Here is a 25420-nt window from a genome sequence, read left to right as displayed (position 1 = left end):
GCCAGGGTGGACAATGACATTGCGTACGCTTTGTCTCGTTCGTAGTGAGAGAGGTTCCATTGGCTGACCACGAGGTGGACATGTGCAAGACACCGGTGTCTACGGGGATGTGGTCCATAGAAGACAAAGGATGCTGCAAATGGTGGTAGGATCTTTGCCTGATTGCACTAGGAGTGCGTATAGTCAAGATTGGCAGGAGTTTTTAGAGGGATGGGTGCAGAGAGGGTGGAAGCATGGGCAAGGGAGGAAGATGTTGTTCAGTTTATTTTGTCTTTGATCGACTGAGGTCTGTCTAAGGTCACCATTGCAGGCAAGTTGGCAGGGATTGCATTTATGGACAAGCTGTGGTGTGGTTATGCCCCTTCTGCAGAAGAGTAGGGCAGACATATTTTGGAGGGCTGGGTCAGAGAGATGGTGCCCGGGCCCAGGGTTAGAAGGCCAGTGTCAGGAGATCCTTTGACTAGGCTCTAAAGGGTTATACCAAGGATCTTAAAGAATACTGAAGAAACGTTGTTTTCCACATTCATGTCATCGATGTACTTTGGAGCATTCAGAGTTATTGGGGAGGAAAGGAGTGGCAGAGCTAGACTGGAAGGAGGTAGAAGTTGGGGGGAGATAGGGGCAGTAATGATCATGCTCAAACCCTCTAAGACAGGCCAAAGGGGAGGAGCAAACGTGGTAGTAATTGGGGCCAGTACTGATCCATTTCTATACCCAGTATGTTAGGGGTGGGCATTGAAGAGTCTGCCGGAGGTCTGGGGAAGTTTTTCGCAGGGTGTCTGGGCAGGTGGTAACTGATGAGCAGCTTTTGTGGGTGATGCAGTAATCTTTGCTACAGCTGAGGGAGGCCCCAGGAGAGTCTGGCACTCACTCCTTCTGGATCGAGGGAGCCACTGATGCAGCGAGGAAGTATTTGGAACAGGGACAGAATCATGCATTTGGGGCACTAGACGTCTGATTACTTTGAGATAAGTCAAGTTAGGGGAGCATGGAGATTGCAACATGTAGTTTTCTATGTATTCAACCATGTGTCTTTTCAGGTGCAGTGGCCGTGCTGGAGTCTGCTGCTCTGTCCATTTGGATAGTCAGTCATTCCTTTCTAAAATGGGCAGAACAGCATGAACTGCAGAAGGGGAAAGGTTTGAAACTTGGGTTGGACTCTTCATTGTTTAACATATTTTGGCCCGGAAAAGGTGGTATGAGATGGCACAAACTCCTGCATTGCTTGAATAATTTAATACAACAACACATTTGACCTGATGTTTTAATTGTACACCTAGGTGAGTGATCTGGTGGTATGCAAAGGATTAGCTTTACTGAGGCAGATGAAAAGGTACTTGTTGGAGATCAGACAGCAATTGTAGAAATGCTTCGTCATTTGGACGGAATTTATCCCTAGAAGACAATAAAGGGGGGCCGAGAGAGCAGCCGCAATTGAAAAAGCAAGGAGGAAGATCAATAGGGACATAAGATTATTTTGTAGAGATGAAGGTTTCAGTAGAGTAGAGCATCCTGATTTTGAAGTATGCAGCGGTACATTTTTCAGGGGGGATGGAGTACACTTGTCTCGCTTCGGGATGGAGCTATACCTGATTTAGATAAGAGGTTTTAGGCACGGTTTTAGACATATAAAGGTATCCTAATTCTTCCTAGATTGAGGGGTCAGAAAAGCCATAGAGAGGGAGGGGGTTTTCTGAGTGGCGTTGGGTAGCTAGTTTTTACATGTTTACAGTTTATGTGTATGGTAGTGAACAAGTTACTACGGTAGCTGGGAGGAGGCAATAAGGGTAAGATAGCAGATACTTAGTTATCTATATGTTTAGAGAAGGGGTGACTTCTCTGTTTGTTTGTTGCCAGACATTGTTGGTGGAGGCAGGCAATCCCCGCCTGACTGCGTGGAACGCTACCTGGACCCGGGGCAAGGACTTCATCCCCCAGCATGCACCGGAGCCTGCACACCTGCCGCGAGTGAGGGGGAGGCGATGCCATCGCGCTCATAAGCGCTGCCCCCCCCCCTCCCCTTCCCGTGGTGTGGGTGACTTCTCCGTTTGTTTGTTGCCAGACATTGTTGGTGGAGGCAGGCAATCCCCGCCTGATTGCGTGGAACGCTACCTGGACCTGGGGCAAGGACTTCAGGCCCCAGCCTGCACCGGAGCCTGCACACCTTCCGCGAGTGAGGGGGAGGCGATGCCATCGCGCTCATAAGCGCTGCCTCTCCCACCGTGGCGCGGGACGCGGTGTGGGACGGCGACCGGGACGAAGCCCAGACTAAGGGCGGGCCTGTCTGTGCCTGTCCCGGACTGTGCGGGACTGGACTGGGCCACCCCCCCCTGAAAACTGGCATTGAACTACTGTTTGATTAGGCTGTGTTAATTAACCACTGGGTTTGACAGAGGGAGTGGATATTGGCACTCTATTACTGGTTAAAACTCTTCTGTATAGATGGTGGCTTATTGACGTAAAGCTAAGTATTAGCACTTTTTAGAAGTAGTATAGAGTTGTGCAATAAGAATGGGCAAAAATAACCCCTCCAATGCTCGACCTATGACAAGGTTAAATTCCAACCGAGCTGCTTTAAATATCCATCCTACTGCCATCGATAAAATGCTCCAACAAGCTATTGACGCGGTATCGAGCGCCATTGAAAGCACAGAGGCGCCTTTTGCTCACTCCTCTGCTCCCAACTGTTCCACTGACCCAAGGGCTAGAGGGTTCTCCTACTTTAAATGCTCCCATTGTTGTGACTAAACCCCTTGACACGGAGTTGCCATGTGTGCAACTCTTATCTAACGAAGTTCTAACCACAACCCCTGTAATTGACAAGGGAGCTAAAAGTAAAACAAGTAAGAAAAAGGGTAGTTTAAGACAGACAAAATCAAAGCGAGGTAAGCCAGTAAAAACGATTACTGAAATGGGGAACGAGGGATCCGTGAGAATACAGGAGGGTACTGACACTGATTATCGATCGCAGACTGCCCCAGGTTGTGCACGCAACCTGGTGGCAGACCTTCAATCGCATTTTTAAAACTTTATCAATTTACAATTTAAGACTGTGCTTAGTCGGATTGACAAGGTCGTCACCATGTTGAATGCAAAGGAGGGTAGCTAGGGAGGGAATTCACATCTAGCATCAAACATCCCTATCGATCCCGTCAATCCCGCTAATCAAGACAGAAACCCTATTTTACCAGGCCGAGCACTTTTAAATAGTCTGCTAGTTGTAAGGACAATCTCTGAAGTTCCTCCTACTTTTCAACTCAATACAATGACTAGTATGTCGACAGAGCGCCCTAATAACAATGGCATGGTCATCGCCTCAAAGTATGTCGCAAACTCTTCGGGCGCAAAACTAAAGCAGCACCAATTCGCAACAGCCATTCACGGCACAGCAACCACACCCTACCTCGATGAACCAAATCGACATCTACCCTGTCTAAACCTGCCACCAGCAGCATCCCCATATGTAATTGTCCTAGCCGGGGTGCCAGTGCTAAAATCAGACTGCTCAGAAACTTTCTTAGAACTTAAAAACAAGATCACTTTCTGGTTGAACAGAAACAGACCACTAAATAAATCTGCGCAAGGAGAAATACTAATTGCTCGTAGAGTTAGCTGGCTTGAACAGAGGCGTAAAGACCTTGAGGGGGATTGTGTGGTGATCAATTTCAGGGATCGAGGTGTGGTTAACCACATACTCGAGTGGGGTCCTGGCAGTACACCAGGCACCATACAGTCACTACCATTGGGTTATTTTTACCCGCCTGGTATAATGTCTTCTAGGGGAGGGCCAGAGTATCTTGCGACGGATTCTTGTACAACTAGAGGATATGGACTCTGCCAACCCTCCTTTGGAGCAGATGTCGGAATCTATAATATTCCTGTTAATAATAGATTCAGCTCACTTGAGCATGTAGATTGTTTAGATTCTCAAATGACAACACAGGTAGAGACCAAACCAAGGATCCTCGATACTTACTTGGAGGTGACGGAGACTGTATATGTGGATACAAATGCTGCTAGACACACAGAGGGGGAGGTTTTGAGCACTTTTACTACTTCACAATTATCCCTTGGCAATATTGAAAAAACTAAGGATTCTCCCACTCAATTAAACCAGATGACGAGTCTCCCCCTAGCCTCTAATACTTTACCTGCGGAACAATGTAATACTAAGATTATTTCCTGGAACATCGCAGGTATCGGCACAAAGCAGGAGATTCCGGAGTGGGGGGAATATATAGACACATTTGATCTCTGTCTATTCCAGGAGACTTGGGCCCTGAAACCCCCCACAGAGTAGGATTCGCCACGTTCTTTAATGCCGTAAATCAGGGGGTGAGGGGGAGACCTTACGGGGGCCTCTGTATTTGGGTGGGTACTCATTTGGGATGCTCTGTCAATGTCATTGATACACAATCTCCAGATATTCTGTGTATTCTCATCTCCTTTGTGGACGGCCTTAAGATAGCTGGCATTAATGTGTACTCTCGTCCAGCACCTTCCTCTCAGATATCGAATATACTAAGCCTGCTTGATACCCTCCTCTCAATGACACAACACACAAAAGATTTGGGGGGGGGACTTTAATTGCCACTATGAATCACTGGATGGTGTTGATTCTATCACCCAGGACGAAGATTTGGCATGGTCCATCCCTGAATGTAATATGTACCCTACACGGGGGTGGAACCCGTTAGCGCTGCAGCTCTATAAACTTACTGTTTTCCACTCACTTAGAGCATGCAACGGTCGATTACCTTTGGATAATCCCGGCAATTTCTATCTGAAAAAAGGTTCCCCCTATACTTACTCCTAGATCTGGGAGAAGGGGCAAGTCAACATGAATATAGCAAAATGCTCCCACCCGACCTATAGTTGTTTAATTGCGGCTTGCACAAGCTCTGTAGGGCTCCCTATACTATAGAACACAAAATCTACTATCAAATGTTCATTTAAACCTTTTATTCAGAACACCTTTTTTTCCATTAACGTTTTTATTTAGATCATATTTGTCTTATCAATTCATGTGAGGGTATATTTTTTTACATTACAATGTAATTTTTTATAAATAGTGAATATAACTCATGAAAATACATCATTTTTATAATTAAAGTGAAAGAATCAAGATTATTACATATATACATTAAAAACCTGACAAATGTGACCAACACATTTAACAGTTCAATTGACAATGTACATGGATAATTTTTTATATCCACATATATCCAAAAAATCTTTCTCATTGGCCATGAAGGAACATAAATTGGCATGCCTATTGCAGAATAGTACATTGGGTGTCTTAACAACAAGCTTTCTTGAGGCCAAATGTGTTTATAAATTTGAGCAGATCCTGGATAACATACAGCCATTTCTGGCAAAGAAATTGTACACACAATTTAGGCATGGATCCCTTCCCCTAAGGGCTTACTCAAATAAATGGAGAGGAATCCTTACTCCCTCTTTGGGATGTCCGGGGTGCACAGAAAATGATGAGACTGATCTTCATGTTTTAATGTTTTGCCCCCTATATAAAAGAGCTAGAGTAAGGTGGATTCGGCAATTATGGAATAACCTAGGAATTAGGAATTATCTGGAAGTATATAGACTTTTGAAATACGACTGCGCTCCATTGATTGTATTTGTTACTTCTAGATTCCTGCTCTCAATGTGGTGCACCCGTAGAGCCACGATTATAGACTTGGAAAAAAGGGAGCACCTAGGTTTATGTCCTTTAGCCACCTTCAATGACAACTAATGGGCGATTGTTTGTGTTTTAGAACTTACTGCATCTACAGTTTTTTTCTTTTTAAATTAATGTCTACGTAGAGCTTTTTAACTAGTTCTAACAATTTATAAGAAAATAGTTTTTGTGTTTTCTTTGATTGTACTGCTTTTATGGCTGATTTGCCGAAATAAAGTTCTATTGACTGACTGACTGACTGACTGACTGACTGACTATATGTTTAGAGAAGAGGTTACCGGGTTAAAGTTCAACAGTTAATGACCGAGTAGGAGTTTTTAAATAGTTGCAAAGAAAGGATAAGGGTGGGAAACCTTAGGGGTGGGGGAGGAGGCTATGTAGGTCAATCAATGTATAGTGAGTTGTAGTTTTTTGAGGTGCACCTGTCTTCAATAAAGCAGCCTTTTTCACACATATATTATCAAGCCAGGCGATAAAATTATCGCCGCTTTAGCGGCAGAAAACTGCCGCTAAAACGGCGATATTGGGCTTGATACTATGCTCTATGGAATTCCAATTGAAGCCCATGTTAGATGTACTTCACATTTAACATGGGCTTCAATTGGAATTCCATAGAGCATATTATCAAGCCCATTATCGCCGCTTTAGCAGCAGTGTTCTGCCGCTAAAGCGGCGATAATTTTATCGCCTGGCTTGATAATATGCCCCATAGTGCGTGATGGTGGTCTGTGCTGCAACATTTCGGCCCAAAACAAAGGTGGAACATCTTTGGGAAATTGATTTGCAAACCACGTTTTCAATTCCAAATTGGATTAAAATCTAAAACAAAATAAGTCAGTTTTCTAGAGCAGTTATTAAAACTCAAACCTTATTTTTTTATTTATAATCGGCTATTGTTCACTACTGCATCTTTTCCAATGTTTTTGCATATTCTCTTCAATAAACTTCACTTTCAAACGTTTAGATGGGTGGGGCTGAGTACAGAAGTGAATGACAGAAACAGTATCCATTTAACCGCAATGTGTTTTTTTCTCATAAATGTGACATAATTAAATCGTATTCATAAACACACTTCAATACCTCGTAAATAAATATGTTTAACTGTAATCTTAAGTCATCTTTTGAGTATTGGATCCAACATAAAACAATAATATTCTTTATTACAGAAAAATATACATTTTTTAAAATTGTTCCACACAGGCAAGAAGTGACGTTTTAGGGGAGAGGTAGGAAGCAGAAGGGTAGAGTTAGGCTCATGCAGAGCAGTGAGCAGAGATGCATGGAGTCTAGAGTAGCAAAGTGTAGGCTGAGGGAAACAAAGGAGAAATGAGGGGTGAAAAGTAATGGCAAATAGTTCAAAGGAGAGGCGAAGGCGAAGAGGATGAAAGGAGGTGCATGGAAACGGAAGGTACTTGGGAGCGAAATCGAATTAGGCTGCCCCGCTCCAGTCAAGCATTCTGTGTGAAATGGGCTTATGCAGTGCGCCTGGTTCATTACTCCCGCCCCACCCCTCGCTCCTTTTTGCCAAGCTGTCATGCTGGCATGTTGCCTCAGCCTGAATGAACGAACTCGTTTAACTCCGACTGAAACGCATTAAGGCGCTTTAGGTTTGGAGGGAGGTGGTCGTCCTCCGCCACTGGCTGACATCAGGCGCCCCTCCAGTTACTGCCTCCACCACTCGCCCCTTACCCGGCTGTTGATGCTAAAACGCTGTTGTGAAATATCTGTTGTTCGCTAGGATGTGTCTGAGAGTATCGCCACCTCTCCTGAGACCTCCCCAGCCCGCCCTTCGTCCTGCATCAGCCTCTGGCCTGCGCTTGACCCTCGCTGAAGGGAGGGATACCGTGGCATCCCCAGAATCTGCGCCACACTCAGCGACTTTCAGTAGAGAAACCTCCGGGCCATCTCTCCCCCTGCAAACGGAATCTGCGCAACAACACGCGGCCCCGAGGGAGCGGCGGTAGCAGCTGCGCCGAAGGAGGCTTCACCCACAGCCGATAGAGGTATGGTGGCAGTGCCAGGGGCGGGGCCTGAGGGGCGCGGCCTTAGGGGCGCATGTACAGCGCGCGGTGAGGGCTGGTGATAGGCTGCAAACACGGAGTTAACGATCTCTCTCCTCTGCTACTGTTTTCGTCAGGTGAGGACCTTTCGATATGGGTGTGGCTAGGGCGGCCGACTTTTGAAGCTGGGGGAGCAGGTTCGAGCCTGGCGAGAGGCTCAGCTTCCTGTGATACCGGGCAAATCACTTAGGGGCATATTATCAAGGACGGCGTTAAAAATTATCGCCCGTTTAGGGCTTGATAATATGCCGCAGAGAATTCCCATAGAAGCCCATGTTCTGGTGTGAACCTGGGCTTCTATGGGAATTCTCCAGGACATATTATCAAGCCCATTATCGCCGCTTTAGCGGCAGTTTTCTGCTGCTAAATCGGCGATAATTTTAACGCCGTGCTTGATAATATGCCCCAGAAACTCCCGGTGCCTACCAAAATTGAACGTGTCCTTGTGTAACGTAACTGGTGCTCATGTAAAGCGCTCCTGTACCTTTGGGTCGAGTTCGCGCTATGTAAATCTGCAAAAAAAGCCCCCCTCTGACGATGTTCTAGCCTTCCTGTGGGCATCTAAGATAGAACTAGCCTATAGGCAGGGCCACATGAGTGATGTGGCAGGAGAGTACAAACTTTGCGCAGGGTTGACTAAATTAGGGGGCAAGGCTATGCAAATTATACGGTAATATCAAATTTTGTCATACTACTTCATTTTTTTGGTCATTTTTACACCTTAACGCAGTTGGGCAAATGTTGCACCTCGATGGTACGTTGTTAAGTAGCAAAGGACCTGTCACGGTGTAGCAACACGTGTTGTCACATTTTCAGTAACATTTTGATTCGCTTAATCTAGAATTTTTTTTTAAAATCTAAAGAATATGCAGCAGACGATGATTTAAGTGGCAAATCTATAATTGTGCGGGAAACAAACCATAATTCGCATAATTGCAGGAGCCTTTATTTAGGGCTGCCTTGCAGTGACAGAAGGGCTGGTTTGACAGGTCAGTGGTTGAGTTACTTTTCTGACGGGTTGTTAGCTTGTTTTATGGTTTAGTGTGCCGCTTTTTGCTGTTGATTTCACCGATGATGCCACCACTTTGCCTGCAGCAAGCATAGAATGCATACAGTCTCCCATACTTTGCAAAACACGTAACACCTATACAAGCCTGTCTTTACAGGTTCAAAGCTACCCTGTTTGCAAATGTGGGCACATTTTTTTTACCTATCTGATTTCCTAAGAGACGACACCTTTGTTTTGGTACCCATACCTATTTTCTGTCCCAGTCTGACCCTATGAGTAACCCAGGCGCCATCAGAAGTGAGCTAGTAATTACGTTATTCGAGAGAGTGGAGACCTCTGTCAGAGCCTGGCTTGGCCGTAGGAGCCAAAACATGAGCCATACATCAGAATATTTTTTAAATACCTTCTTTTAACATCTGCAAGTGTTTACGCTTGGTATATTATATTACTACAATTCATCAAGTGACATTTAAGAGTGATAGTTTCTAAACATTACGTTAGAATCATTCATAGCTCCCTTCGCGCGGTGACGACAACGCCATGAGTACATGAAGAGGCAAGTCAATTGTCACTTGCCCATTACTTGAGATTGTTGTTACTAGTGGAGCAACATTATGGTCTAGTAAAATATATACAAAAGAGGTATCCACTACATCCTGAATTGAAATACTGCAAGGCGCTCGCAAATGTGAGAGTAAAGGAAATGAACACTTTGAAGTGAAGTAAAATGATGTGACAAAGATCACACAGTTTGGCCAAGTGACAAATCCTAGATTGAAATAAAGACCTGGGGGCATATTATCAAGACAGGCAATAAAATTAAGGTGTGAAGGACATCTAACATGGGCTTCAATTGGAATTCCATAGAGCATATTATCAAGCCCATTATCGCCGTTTTAGCGGCAGTTTTCTGCCGCTAAAGCGGCAATAATTTTATCGCCTGTCTTGATAATATGCCCCTTAAATGTTACTTAGTGCATTTTAGCGCCTTGATTGATCTATCTATCTCTATCCTAGTTAACACCGAAGGGCAGTGCTTTTTCAGTTCTATCAGGAGTCAATAATTCACCGATGACATTTGAAATCCATCTGACACAAAAAAAAGTACAACATTAAAGGGAGATTGAACACTATTTGTATGTTAATTAACATTTTACCACTGATTTTCTTCACCTTGAGCCTCAGTCTACCCTGCCACAATAACCATGTGCCGTGACCTGCCTCTCGAGATAGAGTTGACTAAAACTACTAACAGGAGGTCTTTCTTCAGTGCTTTACCCCAAATCCCCTCCTTTCCACTAACAATGGCCGCTGCCCCCGAAACTTCCCCCTGCTTAGTTAACAAGCAACATTAAGGATTACAAGCATTGTCAATGCCAATAGGTCTCGCAGACATCTCTGTTGGCCTCTAGGCTTCACTTAGCCTCATTCAGATTGTGCTGTTTCCTGAAAATGTGGAATTGTTAATCCTTTCATTGCTGCTATGTCATTTTTAAAAAAAACTATTCTGCCTCATTTTAACTTAGCTGCCACCACTATTTTGCACATTGCTGTTTGCACAGTTTTAGGCTTACCGGGGGAAGGCTCGTAGTTCGCACTTTCCTTGCGTAGCTCCTGACGGTCGACCCATGCGGACCCGGCTGTAGGCGGGCCTGCATTGCACCTGGGTTCGACGCGTCAGCTGGGGGGCGTGGCTACTCTCAATTGAAAAACGGCGCTGAGACGGCCGAGCAGCGGGCGAGCGCAGCGGGCGCGCCAGCGGCGAGCCGAAGGCGCGCCAAAGGCAAGCCCGTCCGCGCCCAGCGCCAGGACCCCTGCCTCTCGGCACCGCTACTCATATAGCAGATGTGAGCTGTTGGCTCTGGACAACGCCCCATGCAGGCCCCATGGCTGGGATCTGTGTCGGGAGGCTTCAGGGCTAAGATCATGTCGTGAGTGTAATGTCCAGTCCCGGAAGTATTACAGGGAGACGGGTGGCCAGACCATACCGGATAGGCAGCATGGGGGAGAGTCAGCGAATATGAATCGGGCAAGGTCCCTTCCAATGATGAGGCCTCGACCGCCCCAATCGCTCAGTTGTGTTTTGGTGAACGTTCGGTCGCTTCATAAACACAGCTATCAAATTCATGACTTGATTGAGAAAGGGGCGTATGATTTAATCTTTTTGACTGAAACATGGACGGACAATACATCCGGTCCGGACTGGAATATTGCTTTACCCAGTGGGTATGTGGTCGCCTCTCAGGACAGACTAGACAAGAAAGGAGGGGGAATAGCAGTTGTTCATTCTACACGGCTCAAAATTCGTGTGAAAACTCACCTTGACCTCCCCGCGGAAGCATTGTTTTTCACTATTTATGTAGCCAATTTGTATAAATTCCAAGGAATTCTACTTTATCGCCCGCCAGGTCCCAAGCCCACTTTCCCTGCAAGGCTTATGCATTTTTTAGAATCCCGGCTGGATCACCATCCTCTTATGATCCTCTGTGATTTTAATTATCACCTAGATCACGTAGATCAGTCAGAGGTGGCTGTGCTAATTGACAATCTTGCAGCAATGGATTTCATTTAAATGGTCACGAGCCCCACTCATAGTTTGGGACACACATTAGACTGCATTTTTATTAATAATATGGATTTGAAGGTGGCCAATACTTTGCCGCTTCCCTGGTCCGATCATAAGGCAGTGAATTTTACTGTCATGACCGGGATATCGGTTACTCCCCCAGGCCATAGGGCAGAGAAACATATGATCAGACCATGGTCACAGGTGACCACTGATAAGCTCCTCCCTATCCTGGGAGACTCACGTCCCTCCTACACTAATGATATCACTGAGGCGTCGCTGCTCTTTAAGGATTGGTTGGCGGCGGCGGTAGAGATAGTAGCTCCTCAGAAGCTGCTTGGCTCTAGGAGAGCCAAATCATCCGCGCCATGGTATAACAATGAGCTTAAGATTTTGAAGGGGGCATGTAGGAGAGCCGAGCGTTTGTGGAGAAGGGATTATAGTGTTGAGGGTAAATTACATTATAGTTCCACTCTTGTAGCTTACAGGCATGCAATAGTGGCAGCCAAAAGCGACTATTTTGCAACTAAAATTAGGAAGGCTGGCAACTCAGCCAAGGAGCTTTTCAAGACTATAACATCTCTTGCCAAACCGCCGCAGGACAACACCTACCGAACTGACCTGGAAACCTGCCAAAAGCTGGCTGTATATTTCCAGGAGAAGGTACAGACTATCTACAATGAGTTCAGCAGTATGTCCCCTAGCGCAGAGTGGGGTGAGCAGAGCCAGGAACTGGGCTCTAGGGGCTCTACGGTTCTCAGAGAGTTTGCTCCGATTACGGTGGAGGAAACTCGTAGGCTGATCCTTTTAATCAATTCAGGATCACCCCTAGATCCTTGTCCGCCATCAGATTTTCATTTGGCTGCCGATGTGATTGCAGAGGAGTTAGCTCAGCTAATTAACATAGCAATGCAGTCCGGTTGCTATCCCGCAAGCTGGAAGAGGGCAATAATCAAGCCACTGCTAAAAAAAACCTACACTAGACCCCCTTGTCCTAAAAAATTATCGGCCCATTGCTGCGTTGCCCATGGCGGCCAAGATTCTGGAGAAGGAGCTAAATCTCTCCTTGACGGTATATTTGGTGTCCCACGATCTACTCGACTCTTCTCAGCATGGTTTCCGCGCCCAGCACTCCACGGAGTCAGCACTTTTGATGGCAGCGGAAAATGTTCGTACCATAGTTGATGGAGGAGGGCAGGCAGTCCTGGTGATGTTAGATCTCTCGGCTGCCTTCGATACCGTTAACCATAAGATGCTGATTCGAAGGCTCCAGGAGTTTGGTGTCCAGGGGACGGCATTGGCCCTACTAGCCTCTTTCTTGGAGGGTAGGGAGCAGAGCCTGTCATGGGATGGTCTACAGTCCGACCCGTTTCACTTACCATGTGGAGTGCCACAGGGCTCTGCTTTATCGCCCACGCTCTTTAACATCTATGTAGCCCCTTTGGCCAGGCTCATTAGGGCGCATGGTTTCACTATCGTCTCCTATGCTGATGATTCCCAGCTCATTGTGTCTGCTGGTGAAGAAGCAAAGAACACGGCTACTAAGTTCCATAGTTGCATGTCTGAAATCATGAGATGGATGCGAAAAAATTATCTGAAAATCAATACGGAGAAAACCGAGATAATAGAGTTTGGCCGGGGACACGTGTGGAATAACTCTTGGTGGCCGGCAGAGGCTGGCGAATGCCCCTGCCCCGTATCTAAGGTCAAGAACTTGGGAGTGGTGTTTGACAATCAGCTCAATTTTTCTGCCCATGTCAGTAATATTGCCTCCTCTTGCTCTTATCTAGTCAGGACGTTGCGGAAGATCTTCCCTTTTATCAAACCTGATCTGCGCAGGAATGTGGTGGTGGCCCTAGTCCTGTCCAGAATGAACTATTGTAATGGACTACTACTAGGAATTAATAAGACCTTGATGAGGAGATTGCAGGTTCTGCAGAATGCGGCAGCCAGACTCCTGCTAGACGTTCCTAGAGATCAGTCTGTCGCCGAGGGAATCAAGGCACCTCACTGGCTCCCAGTCCAGCAGCGTATAGATTTTAAGGCCCTATGCCTAGTACACAAGGCTGTGTTTGGGGGGGGGGGGAGCCAAGGAGGTCCAGAAGCTTTTTACTCCCTATTCCCCGGGTCGAACACTTGGGTCCTCTTCTCGATGCCTTCTTAAGCTAAACCGGGTCAGGAAAGCCAGATGGGGCGGCAGAGCCTTTTCGTTTCATGCCGCCAGTCTCTGGAATAATCTTCCTGGCTCTCTGAAACTAACAGTCATCACATTTTCAGAAAACTGTTAAAAACACTGCTTTTTGATGTGACTAGGGGTTAAGATGGGGCTGTATCTCTCTACTTACCAGCGCCAAGACGCTTCGGCATTCGTTCGCGCTTAACAAATGGTATCCTATCCTTCCTATCCTATGTGCTAGAGTTAGAGCTACTCAAAAGACACACAATTGATGGACGGAATGCAGAACAAATCAAAACATTCACCCTCAGTCAAGAGATCTGGGTTAAATCCATCATTCTTTTGCTCACCATGCCACCCCAGTTTAGACCTGGCTATATGCAAATCAGTCTTGACCCTGTGCCTCATGGGAACAGTCCAGTCCGGACTGCCAAGCCAGGTCCTCCCTGGACCGTAAACAAGCATCCTAGGACCGGTTTCGTTGTAAATGACAGTGTCTTTTACCCCTGTGTTTTTTTATTTTGGAGGGGGCGGATGGATATGGTGTGGAGTGAAATTATGTTGGTTGGATTGGAATTGTTGTGGAATTGTGTGGAGTGGAGTGGATTTTTTCAGTGGAATTATGTGGCAAGGTCGATAGATATGGGTGAGAGCTGCACAGAATAAATAGACAGGAAGACCGAGGGATAGGTAGTGCAGAATGAACTCCACACTAGCAGAAAGAGTGTGTGAGAAAGACAGAGTGAGTTAGTATGGAAAGAGAGCAATAGAATAGAATAGAATGAATGCCCAAAAGAAGGACAAAGGGTGACAAAGAAAGAGAAACGAGAGAAAGAACAAGAAACTGTGTGTGCGTGTATCTGTTCTTGGCAGAGAGGGACAGAAGAAGCTAGAGAGAGAATGAGTGAAACTGACAGGGGGAACAGATAGTGCGTGTTAGAATGACAGTGACAACAGGAGACATTTAAAGAAATAGACGATGGGTACCTGGGTGAGTGAATGTTAGACAGAGAAAGAGAGAAGGCAAAAGAATAGAGGTGTAGAGAAAAAAGAGCAACAGAGAGGAAAAGAAAAGCGGAGAGGGAAAAGGGTGAGAGGTAGAGTGGAAAGAGAAATAAAGGAGAGAAAGAGTGACAAAGTGCGAAACGGAGAGAAATTAATATACAGAAAAGGTGAAATTTAAGGAAAATACATGGAAACCAGGGTGAAAAAGGAAAGAGTGAAGGGGAGAAAGTGAAAACTGACAAAATGTGAGCTTATGTTTGTCAAAGAAAAAAGAGAACACTTTAAAAAAAAATTTTTTTTTATTGAGCAGAGCATTAGGTACATGAAATACATAGTATACTTAAAACCATTATTAAAACCAGTTTGTACAAAAACCCCAAAAGACAGCTTCTTAATACATGATGAAAAAAGCTATGGCTGTAGCAGCTAGTCATATACTCATTCACAGATCAACAATGTATAAATGTAATTTTTTTTTTTTCTTCGAAAAACAGCACTGAAAAAAAGTTACTAGTGCATCTAAAGTGCAATACCAATAAAGTGCTAGTGCCTTATTATCGCCTTAAACCATCATAACTACAACATCTTAAAAAAGATTATGGCTGTAGCAGCTAATAACATCCTTGACCGATAATACAGAATACATCATTCTATAAAGTGCGACAACTAGAAAAGTGCTAGTGCTTCTAAAGTGACATATAGCAAAAAAAGTGCTAGTGCCTTATAATGAGAGCTGCTACATCAATTTTATAAACACGAGTGTTGAGATCCCTCTTTGGACTTTTCTAAATCATTAAAAAACTTCACATTTTTTTCCGAATTTCCTAGTGGCCCCCACCCGTCTAGCATAGGCTTCTTCGAATTTTTGAGTCCTTTTCATTTTATTGAATCACTGCAAATGAGAGGGAGCTTCAATAGATTTCCAATTCTGCAGAATTGGAGAATGAGCTACCGTACAGGAAATAAATACAAAGGCTTTTTCGGCCTCGGATAACATCGTTCCATCTCTGCAAAGTCCAAACAAAGCGGCTTCGGCCTCAAACAAAACCCTCTTCCCGATTGCTTGCTCGATATCAGAAAAAACTGCCTCCCAAAAAGGGCTGAGGCTTGGACATGCATAAAAAGTATGGTGCCATCCACCTTCCCCATCCATCTGGCAACGAAAGCACTTGTTCTCAACTACCGGGAATCTTTTTTTTAAGGCGGCCGGAGTTAAATAAGAAAGCCATCGTGATAAGAAGGCCATCCTTTTAAAATTCGCGGCACGCAATGATTTACTTCCTAGATAACAGATGGCCTCCCACTCCTTCAAAGCCAACCTACATCCTGTCTCCCGAGCTATTTTACCCAAATGGTTCTCTATCACGGGAACTTGGCCCTGTAGTTGTAGCAGCCTATGCCAGTTTCCTACACCATTAATATTGGCCCCATAGAGAGCCAACACCAATTGATTAGGGGCATCCAATATACCACTGATATTCTTTAAGAAGTGAACAATTCGTAAATATTCAAAGAAAGACGGTTTCTGGTGGCCCTCCAGAGAACACTTGAGAACTAAAAGGTTAGGTAATGTTAGAAATAAAAAGTAGAAAGTCAAGAGAAGAAAGATGAAAGATATGAAACAGATAACTTTAAGGGGGTCACAGATATTAGCAAAATTAAAAATATCTTTGAAAGAGTGAGAAGACTAATGGCAAGAAAGAGGGGGCAATAAACGAGAGGCCGAAAGATGAAGGAATAAGAGGGCAGAGGAAGAAGATAGGAAAAAGAGAAAAAAGAAGTGTGCAAGAGGATAAGATGGCGAGAAAGATAAGGAGGAGAGAGGGATTGAGGAAGACAAGAGAGAAGGAAGCATAAGGCGAGAGTTTGTTAGGAAGACAGGAAGAGGAAATGAGGAAGAGAAAGATGGATAGGAATTAGAGAGAGGGAGCACAGGAAAACCGGTATGCAACAATGATACTTATATGGGGGGCGCTAGAGAGCGCGCACGCAGAATGGCCGCACTGCTGTGAGGCTCCTGCAGCCTGGAACTCAAATCCGTAATTTATCCTGTTTAAACCGCTGCTCCCGCGACCGAAACTACCCGTGGCTGTTGAGGGTGTTCTGCTGCTGCTTTGGTGAAAGTTGGAGCCCTGTGCGTCCGGCCTCGGCGGAGTAAGCGGCGGCGGTGGCCGGAGGGGGAGCTCAGCAGACGTGGGGCGGAGCGAGCCGCCCGGCGTGTGATCCACGCAAGTCCGAGGCTCACCACGAGGCAAGTGGGCCGTGCTGGGGACCCGCGCTGGCGGCACCTTGAAGACTGTGCGGATGGCGGAGAGGTCGCTGAGAGAGGGAGAGGCGCAGCCGGACACTGCCCCCCTGCTGTGAGCCACGTTGCTGCGCGAGGATTATCGGTGCACCCGGGGCCCTGTGAGGAACGGCGCCATCCGCGGGAGAGGCATACCTGAAACGGTGAGGTGGGGGCCGGGGCGTGCGGCGGGTGCTGAGGGACAGTGTGCTCTGGTGAATCTGCCCCCCCCCCGCTTCTCCCCCCCCCATCCTCTGGAGCAGTGACGACGAGATACGACCTGCTCGAAGGGTAGCGGGCAGGGTGTACGGCGGTGTACCCTGCCCTGGTCTGGCCGACCCGCTCTCACGAAGGCCTGCGCTGAGAGCCCGTGTAGGTGGGGGGCTGGCTCGCGCATCGGGGATCTGGTGCGCGCTCCCCCCCCTCCCCCTGCTGCCGGAGGAGGACGAGAAGGTGTCCGAGACTGCGCCCACCCGCCGGGGTGGGCAGCTGTGTGGTGCCCGGGCCTGTGAGGGGGACTCGGAGACTCGCCGCCTCGGGGCCATCTGCTGAGACTCGACGAGAGCTGGGCTCATCTCTTATGTGCCGGTGCCTGGCTGGCCTCTCTCCCGTGTACCGGCCCGCTGTTTGGAGGTTCGAGGGAGGCGACACGCTACGGACGCCGCGGCCCTGCACCCTGCGACCTGCGGGGCATCTCGCTTCATTTGCCTGCCACGGCATCGTTGGATATTGGGGTCCCGGCGGCCGGTCTTCCTCTGGGGGCTGTGGTGGTGGCCGCCTCTTACCTGCCTTTTGCTCCCTGATCGGGGGAGGCTGGTTCGGACCCGCCGGTGACCTGGTACTCACCACTGAGGCCGCGCTGTGTGCTGTCCGGGACTTCTGGGCCCACCTGTGCCCTTGAGGATAGCAGAAGCCAGCATACTGAGACCTGTGTCAGCACCCACGATGGGCAAGCAGGACAGCCGGCAGCCTAAGCTCACGTTTGACCCCCCGGCGACCAAGAGAGGGGTGCGGGGTGCGCAGGACCCGGGAGGCGCCCAGGGCTCGCCCGCGCCCGAGGCGGGTTCCTCCTCTCCGGCCACAGACCTACAACACCTAATGCAAGAGATGAAGCAAGGTTTTGCTACAGTTGTGGATAAAGTGGACCGGCTATCGTCCAGAATGGACGCCATCGCGCAGAAAATAGATATCCATGAGGAGAGGATTGCGGAAACTGAGCGGAGGATATCCGATAACGACGATACCACAGCCACCCACACCACGCAGCTTTCAAGAATGGATAATGTGTTGAGACTTATAGCAGCAAAGAATGAGGAGTTGGAAGCCCGTAGCCGCCGCAATAACATCCGCGTGGTAGGAATTCCGGAGTCCACCAATACAGGGCGCATGGAAGACTACGTGGAAAAGATCCTCCTGGCCGCCGTTGGTTCCGACGCTTTTTCTAAGCAATTTATCGTTGAGAGGGCACACCGCTCTCTTGGGCCGCGGCCGAAACCGGGAGCTCCTCCCAGACCCATCATTGCACGGCTATTAAACTATAGAGACCGGGACACAGCGTTGCGAGCGGCTCGCACGGCTCAGACACTTTCGTGTGATGGGGTCAACTTTACCGTTTACCCAGACTTCACGCCTATCATGCAAGAACGGCGGCGTAAATTTCTCGATGTTAAAAAGAAACTGCGGGCCCAACAAATTGATTATGCACTACTCTACCCGGCTAAATTGAGAATTACCCACCAAGCACGGCAGCACTTCTTTACAAACCCGCAGCAGGTAGAGGAGTTTCTTAAGGCTCTGAAGAATGGGCGTACAGAGAGGTCTGCTGGTGGCGAGGAAGATCGTGAAGATGAACACTAGCTATGGGGGTGTGTTTTTTTGTGCTAGATGGATCTGCGAACTCAGGAACTATTGTCATATGCTTAATACAGATGCAAGCCTAAGGGACATGCAAGCATGAAGACGCTGTGACTGTTGGGAACTTCTTTGGTCGGATGTGGGACAGCGGTTGGTAACGTATTCCAGGCGCCACCTCCCCGTGCCTTCCCCTGTTGTGAGAGGGGTCGGGCCGTTGGGGGTGGATATGGGCGCACTCTGGACGGACCCCATGGGGTGTACCCCATTGCTTACACTGACTGTGTTGCTCCTGTTGAGCTTTCGGTGGGGAGTTATGGGTGGGGGGAGGGGAGGGGATTCTGGCAAGTTGGGGTTGCTTCAGTGGGTTGGGGGTGGGGTGGGGATGCGCGTGTCGGCCCTGGTCTCTCCCGCTGCCCTCGCTTCTACCGGGGCAACTTTGCCCGGGCGGAGGGATTGGCACTGGCGGGGACCCCTGCTGCACACACTGTTTGTGACTATGGCCTGCGGCAACGATCAGGTAGGGACGCTCATTGATGGGTCATGGATCATGGGGTGTACGGGGCTATCTGTCCTACATTCGGGGGGTGAATGGGAGGGGATTGGAGCGAGGGCCCTGGAGCTTACTAGCCCGGGCCGCCCTGCTATGCCCGCGCCTGAGGACTGTGGTAGGAGTTGGCATGCTCGGAATAATGAGGAATCTCTTGTAGATAGCTGCTGGACGACTGGGACAGAACGATTGTGTGTGACGACCCTGGCCCAAACTTTAGATCAAAATGCTTGGGAATGGTGGCTATGCAGGGCGGCTGACACTGGGTGGAGCGGGGAGGTGCGCTTTCCAGTGCAGTATGAGATTGACTTAGATACGTTGCCGGTGGGCCATGTTCTTCAGAAGGTTACGGGAATTCTGTTGGAAATGTTCAAGATGTGGGGTGGGGGGATGGGAATGTTTGAATATGTTATTGCACTATTGTACGCGACCAACATCAATGTGAGGTTTTTTTTTAAGATTATGGGTGCACCTGCTGGTGGCATGCTGGGGGGCCCCCTCTTGGTGCCGGCTCCTCCCACACTTATTCACGTGGGGTCTGGCGGAGGTAACTGCAGACATATGGGACACAGGTGGTGGCGCGGCTCTGATGCTGGGCCGACACTGCGGTTAAACATGTATATTTATGGTTGCGTGGGGGGCCCTCCCCTGCCGCAGCACTATCTTGCTCTTTTACTGTCCCCATGACACGAGTAGATTCGGCCTTAAATATCCTGACGTGGAATGTTAGGGGTCTGGGAGACCCGCGAAAGCGGAGACAGATACTCTCCTATCTAGACCGCCATGTCATACATATTGCCTTTCTCCAAGAGACCCACTTCAGAGTGCAAGCCAGCCACCCCTTTGCTGGCAGGTGGGCGGCATTTGCTGCCTTCTCCTCCTACTCTTCGTACTCTAGGGGTGTGGCGATATTGATAAAGAAGGGAACGCCCTTCAGTATGGAGGGCACTAAAAGTGACGCTCAGGGGCGGTACTGTCTAATGTGGGGTAGGCTGGGACATGTGGCGGTTACCCTGGTCTGTTGTTATGGCCCCAACATAGATGACCCGCATTTCTTTACAGACCTCAATGCGGCAATTGTGGGCGTGGGCCCGAGACAGCTTATTTGGGGGGGGGACTTCAACACTACACTAGACCCGTCTAGGGACAGATCCCACCCGGCCCCGCACCATTACACTAAGGCGCGTGCGAACCTGTTGGAAGCGTTGGCTGATCATAACTTAATTGACACGTGGCGGCGCGTGAAGGTACACACTTCACGGCGCAAGCAAAATCATGGGCACGGCTTGACTATGTTTTTATCTCCCCTCATTTTCATGCGGCGCTTGAACATGCACACCATCTCCCACGCACGTTCTCTGATCATTCGCCGACCCGCGTCACTTTGCGGGCGGCGGACCTGGGCCCCCCTGTGACTTCTTGGCGCCTGCAGCCCATGATGCTGCTAGATACGGTATTTCAGGAGGAGTTACGGGAGGAATGTTTGGAGTTCTTTGAGCGCAATAAAGATTCCGTGACTGAGGTCGGAACCATATGGGACGCCTTTAAAGTTACCATACGGGGAGTATGCATCGCTAAGGGGTCAGGCGTTCTCAAAACCATATTAGCCCGCCTGCGTACTCTGGAGAGTGAACTTGGGGCGCTTGAGGTGTCGCTGGCCGACAACCCTGAAGATGCCACGCTCGCTCGTATTCGTGAAAAGATAGCGGAATATATGACTGAAGCCGATCGGGAAGTGAAATTTAGGGGCAAACACTGGATAGCTCGCCGCTATGGCGAAGGCGAACGGCCAGGGAAAGCCCTGGCAGCGACGATGCGACTGACGCGCCCGCCAAATACTATAGTGGAAATTGAAGGCAGTAACGGTGCCGTGTACAGAGACACCACGCTCATTCTCAACGCATTTGTTGAGCATTATCACCACTTATATACAACGACCAGGGCTGGGGATCTGCACCTGCAGGACTATTTGGGGGATGTCTCCTTGGGATGGCTTAGTGATACACAACAGGCGTTTTTAAGCTCCCCTTTTGAATTGGATGAGGTGCGGGAGGCTATTATGCACATGCAATCGGGCAAGGCCACAGGCCTTGATGGGATCCCAATCGAATTCTATAAGACTTACATTGATTTTATGGCGCCGGTCCTCCGCGAAGTGTATGAAGATGCACTAGAGGTGGGCCATCTGCCCCCTTCGATGCGTATGGCCCTCATAACCTCGCTCCTTAAGCCTGGTAAAGCTGCTGACCAATGTGATTCATACCGACCCCTCTCACTGCTCAATTGCGATGTAAAAATACTTGCTAAATTGATTGCTACCCGCATTAACTTACTCCTCCCTAACCTAGTCCTCCCTGACCAGGCGGGGTTCGTGCCCGGAAGGGCAACATCCCATAACCTACGTACTTTTTTCTCGATTCTGAATGCCGTACATGACGATCTCCCGATGGCTGCCGTCTTCCTTGATGCCTCGAAAGCTTTCGACTCGCTTGAGTGGGATTATGTATTTCGGGTTCTGGAATTGATGGGGTTTCCCCTCATCTTTATTTCTTGGATTAGGCTCTTGTACATATCCCCCAGGGCCCGAGTGCTGGTGAACGGGAAACTGTCGGAGGCGTTTCATATCACCAGGGGCACTAGACAGGGTTGCCCCCTGTCGCCCCTGTTGTTCGCTATCGCCATGGAGCCGCTCGCGGCGCGGCTCAGGCAGCATCATAAGGATAAGGCGATGCGGTGTTTCCAAAGACAGATATTGATTTCTATGTATGCGGACGACATTACCCTATATATTCGTGATCCCTGTGATAACCTTCACCCGATTCTTAGGGAGTTCATCAGGTTTGGCAGGCTCTCAGGAATTCAGATCAATTGGAGCAAGTCTCGGGTTTTCCCGCTTACGGCGTCTACTAGACGGTTTACGCTGGAGTACCCTCTAGCCTGGTGCGAGGGGGATTTCACCTATTTAGGTATACACATCGAGAAAAACAGGGAGGAACTGCTGAGGGCCAATTATGGCACGAAGATGACTCGTATTTCAGACTGCATAACTCGATGGATTACGCTCCCCCTTTCTATGGCGGGTCGGGTGTCGTTGGTTAAAATGGTAATCCTGCCACAGTTGCTGTATCTCTTCCTGAACATCCCCTTTTACCCGGGCAGTTTCTTCTTCCGGACCCTGCGCTCGGAGCTTATTCGCTTGGTTTGGGGCGGGAAGTCTCCTCGACTCAAATGGGAGGTCCTCACTAGGCCATTTGTGCAGGGCGGGTTTGGCGTCCCGGACTTCGAGTTGTACTTTCAAGCGGCGCAGGCGCACTACGCCTATTTCTGGATACGGCAGCCCCGATACATGCCCCAGCTTGCGGCCGAACACTGGTTGGCGCATCCGATCCCCATAGAAGGCGCATTGTACGCTCCGGTAACGGGGGCGGATGCGCCGCCCACGACAGTGGCAAGTACGGTGACGGCCTGGAAGCGAATAACTGCTAAGCTGGGCCTAAATATGGTATACGCGCCGCTCTTGCCGCTTGTCTACCACCCTGCCATGCCCCTGCTGCAGGAGGCAGGGTTTCAGAAATTGGCCCATGCTATCCACGTTAAGACATGGGGAGACTTGTATCATGATGGCACGTTTCGCTCTATGGAGCACCTCTATGGGGGCATCCAACCTTCTCCCCTTGAGGTGTTTTTGTATATTCGGCTCCGGCAGGGGCTTAAGGCACTCACGCCCGATTTCCCACGGGAGCCGCCAGAGGTGACACCGTTACAGCGTGCCCTTCGGGACGAGACCCCTGCCAAGTTGGTCTCCAAGATCTATGGGTCGGTGCGATCGCTGGTGGACGCGCCGCCTCTTGCTGCTCGGGAGAAGTGGGATCTGGAACTGCAGATCCCACTGACGGACAAACAGTGGGAGTTCTGCCTTCAACAAACGGAGCGTATTTCTTCTAGTAGCAGATTCAGAATAATACATTATAAATATATTCACAGGTTGTATTACACTCCTGTCAAGCTGCACAAATACCGACTCCGTGAGGATGATAGGTGCGAACGGTGTCATGCTCCTGGGGCAGACTTCCTCCACTTGGCGTGGGCATGTGAGGCGGTGCAACGTTATTGGCGTCAGATCTTTACAGCGGTATCCAAAATGATCAATTCGGAGATAGAGCCTTCCCCTGTCCTTGCCCTCTTAGGGTATGTGGAGCCCATACAAGCCGCGCACCGCAAATTCATTGCACTGGCCTTCTTGCTTGCTAAAAGAAGAGTTGCATGCAAGTGGGGCAGAGGCAGGGCCCCCAAATTTAAGGATTGGATGCGGGATATTGTTTATTGCCAGGAACAAATTAACACGTACTCTGAACTTTTACCGCCTGCTTCCAGACCAACTGACATTTGGGCTCCACTGACTTGCTACTTGTTATAAGGGGAGAATGCTGGGGGGGATAAGGCGATCCCATAGCCACATATGGGACAATCCCTCATGACATGTGTAACGCCTGCGGTGAATGGTGTGCTCCATTGCAGATGCGACTGGCTGGCCGCTAAGTGCAGCGGCCCTTAGGCTCGTGGAAAGTGTCTTCCATTTGCCCGGTGCTGAGGCGTGAGAGATTAGAATTGCGGCCCCGCCGGGGGGAGTCTGATTTGAAGCGCGCTGCACAGCTATTATGGACTTCAAATGCGATCCTGATTTATTGATATCTTGTGTTATTGATGATTGCTGTGCTGCTCCTTGTCACCTCTGTACTGCTTCCCACTGCCATATGAACCCATTGATGTAACTTGCTTATGATGTATGGTCGCTCAAATTTCATAAATAAAGTTTCAAAAAAAAAAAAAAAAAAAAAATAATGAATGCATTGATAAAGGATGATAAGGCATTGCCCCTATTGCACCTGCTTGAGATAAAGGGGGATTGGTGGAAAGTCATGAGGGAAAAGATTTGTAATTTTGAGGCGCACGTGCCAAAAAGAGTGGCCACTTTTCTCCTCTGTTTTTACAAGTGAAATTAAAATTAGGAAATGAAAATAAAAGAAGAATTTGAAAAAAAAAAAAAAAAAAAAACAATGATACTTATAACAAAAGCATAGCACAAAACGTTCCTCTAGTCCAGTCTGGGTCTCTATAATAACTCTCACTTGACCAATTTGAAGGAGTTAAATGTTGGTGTTTTCCGCAAACAAATTCAAAATAGTAGTTTTTTAAAAATAAATGTGTAGGGGCAGATTTACAAGAAAGTGACGCATTTGTAAAGATGCGTCACTTTCCCTGCGCCACCATTAGAAACCCTTGCGCCACTATGGATGCGCCGTATTTACAATACGGCGCACGATGGCGCAGGAATTGACAGATGCATCAAATTCTGCCGCATCTGTTAACAAAAAAGTCACGTATTGCTGGAATCGTGTTGCACCAATACCAGAACTGGGTTTAGGCTGAAGACAGTAAAGCTAAGCCTCTGACATGATAAACAACAACAACAATGCAAATACTGCAACTATACTTTGTACTCATATTCAATTATGAGGGAACATCTTGAAGAAAACAAAATGAACCTTAGACCTCTCTTTCCGTCGAATTAATCAGTAAATTCTTTTATTTAATTTCCATTTTTTACACCTTCCATTTTCGAAATTAATCAAACCTCAACAAGCTATTAATGCATAACACTACAACAAATTTCGTACCACAACATTCTTTTTTCACTCTATACATTCTATTCATACATATCTGTCATTGCTCACATTCATCTCAAACATTCTAAACATACATCAACTTAATTCTCCATAACTGTATTCGAAAATTGTAAAAATCTTTTCATATAAGCCACAGAAACAATGCTAAACAAAGTCGTCACTATGTTCAACACTTTTTAAATGAATTCATAGTTCTTATGGCCAAATATCAAGGTCTACGCGTTTCAAGACCCCTTCAATCATGGGGCTCTCATCAGGACCTGTAAACTAAAAACAAAAAAACTTTTTCAGTATGGCTAGACGCCCCTCCCCTTTTTGCATCAGCCTCGCTTACTTCCCTAGCGAAAAATCAAAATGAGTCTGATAAACTCTTAAGACTCAAGAAGAAACAAATAAGAACAGATCTACATGGACATTTTTTGATCCAACATTTAAAGGCCGGCACCATCCCAGGAGGATTACAAATTAAAAACATTCCAGTAATTTTCACAGAAGACCCGCTATATAAGAAAGGTTACAGCCTGATTGAGA

General features: G+C 47.8%; 1 protein-coding gene across 10 annotated transcripts in view; it reads left to right on the top strand.

Annotated features, from left to right (window-relative positions):
• Nucleotides 1-25420, top strand: part of LOC146811587 (membrane-spanning 4-domains subfamily A member 4A-like) — a 321638-nt gene that overhangs the window by 76788 nt on the left and 219430 nt on the right. Inside the window, exon 1 of one of the 10 annotated variants that reach the window (XM_085618567.1) lies at nucleotides 7218-7704. The exons of 6 other annotated variants lie outside the window; for them this stretch is intronic. The gene's annotated coding sequence lies outside the window, so the exon portion shown is untranslated. Of the gene's footprint in view, nucleotides 1-7217; nucleotides 7705-7751; nucleotides 7839-25420 lie in introns of those variants that run through there. 3 more of the 10 variants (XM_085618564.1, XM_085618568.1, XM_085618565.1) reach the window with 3 other exon arrangements.

This window comes from Triturus cristatus, chromosome 7 (assembly GCF_964204655.1).
Source record: "Triturus cristatus chromosome 7, aTriCri1.1, whole genome shotgun sequence".
In the NCBI taxonomy this organism is placed as follows: domain Eukaryota; kingdom Metazoa; phylum Chordata; class Amphibia; order Caudata; family Salamandridae; genus Triturus; species Triturus cristatus.
The sequence above is the reverse complement of the archived record's forward strand: the minus strand, read 5'-3'. Positions and strand labels throughout refer to the sequence as shown.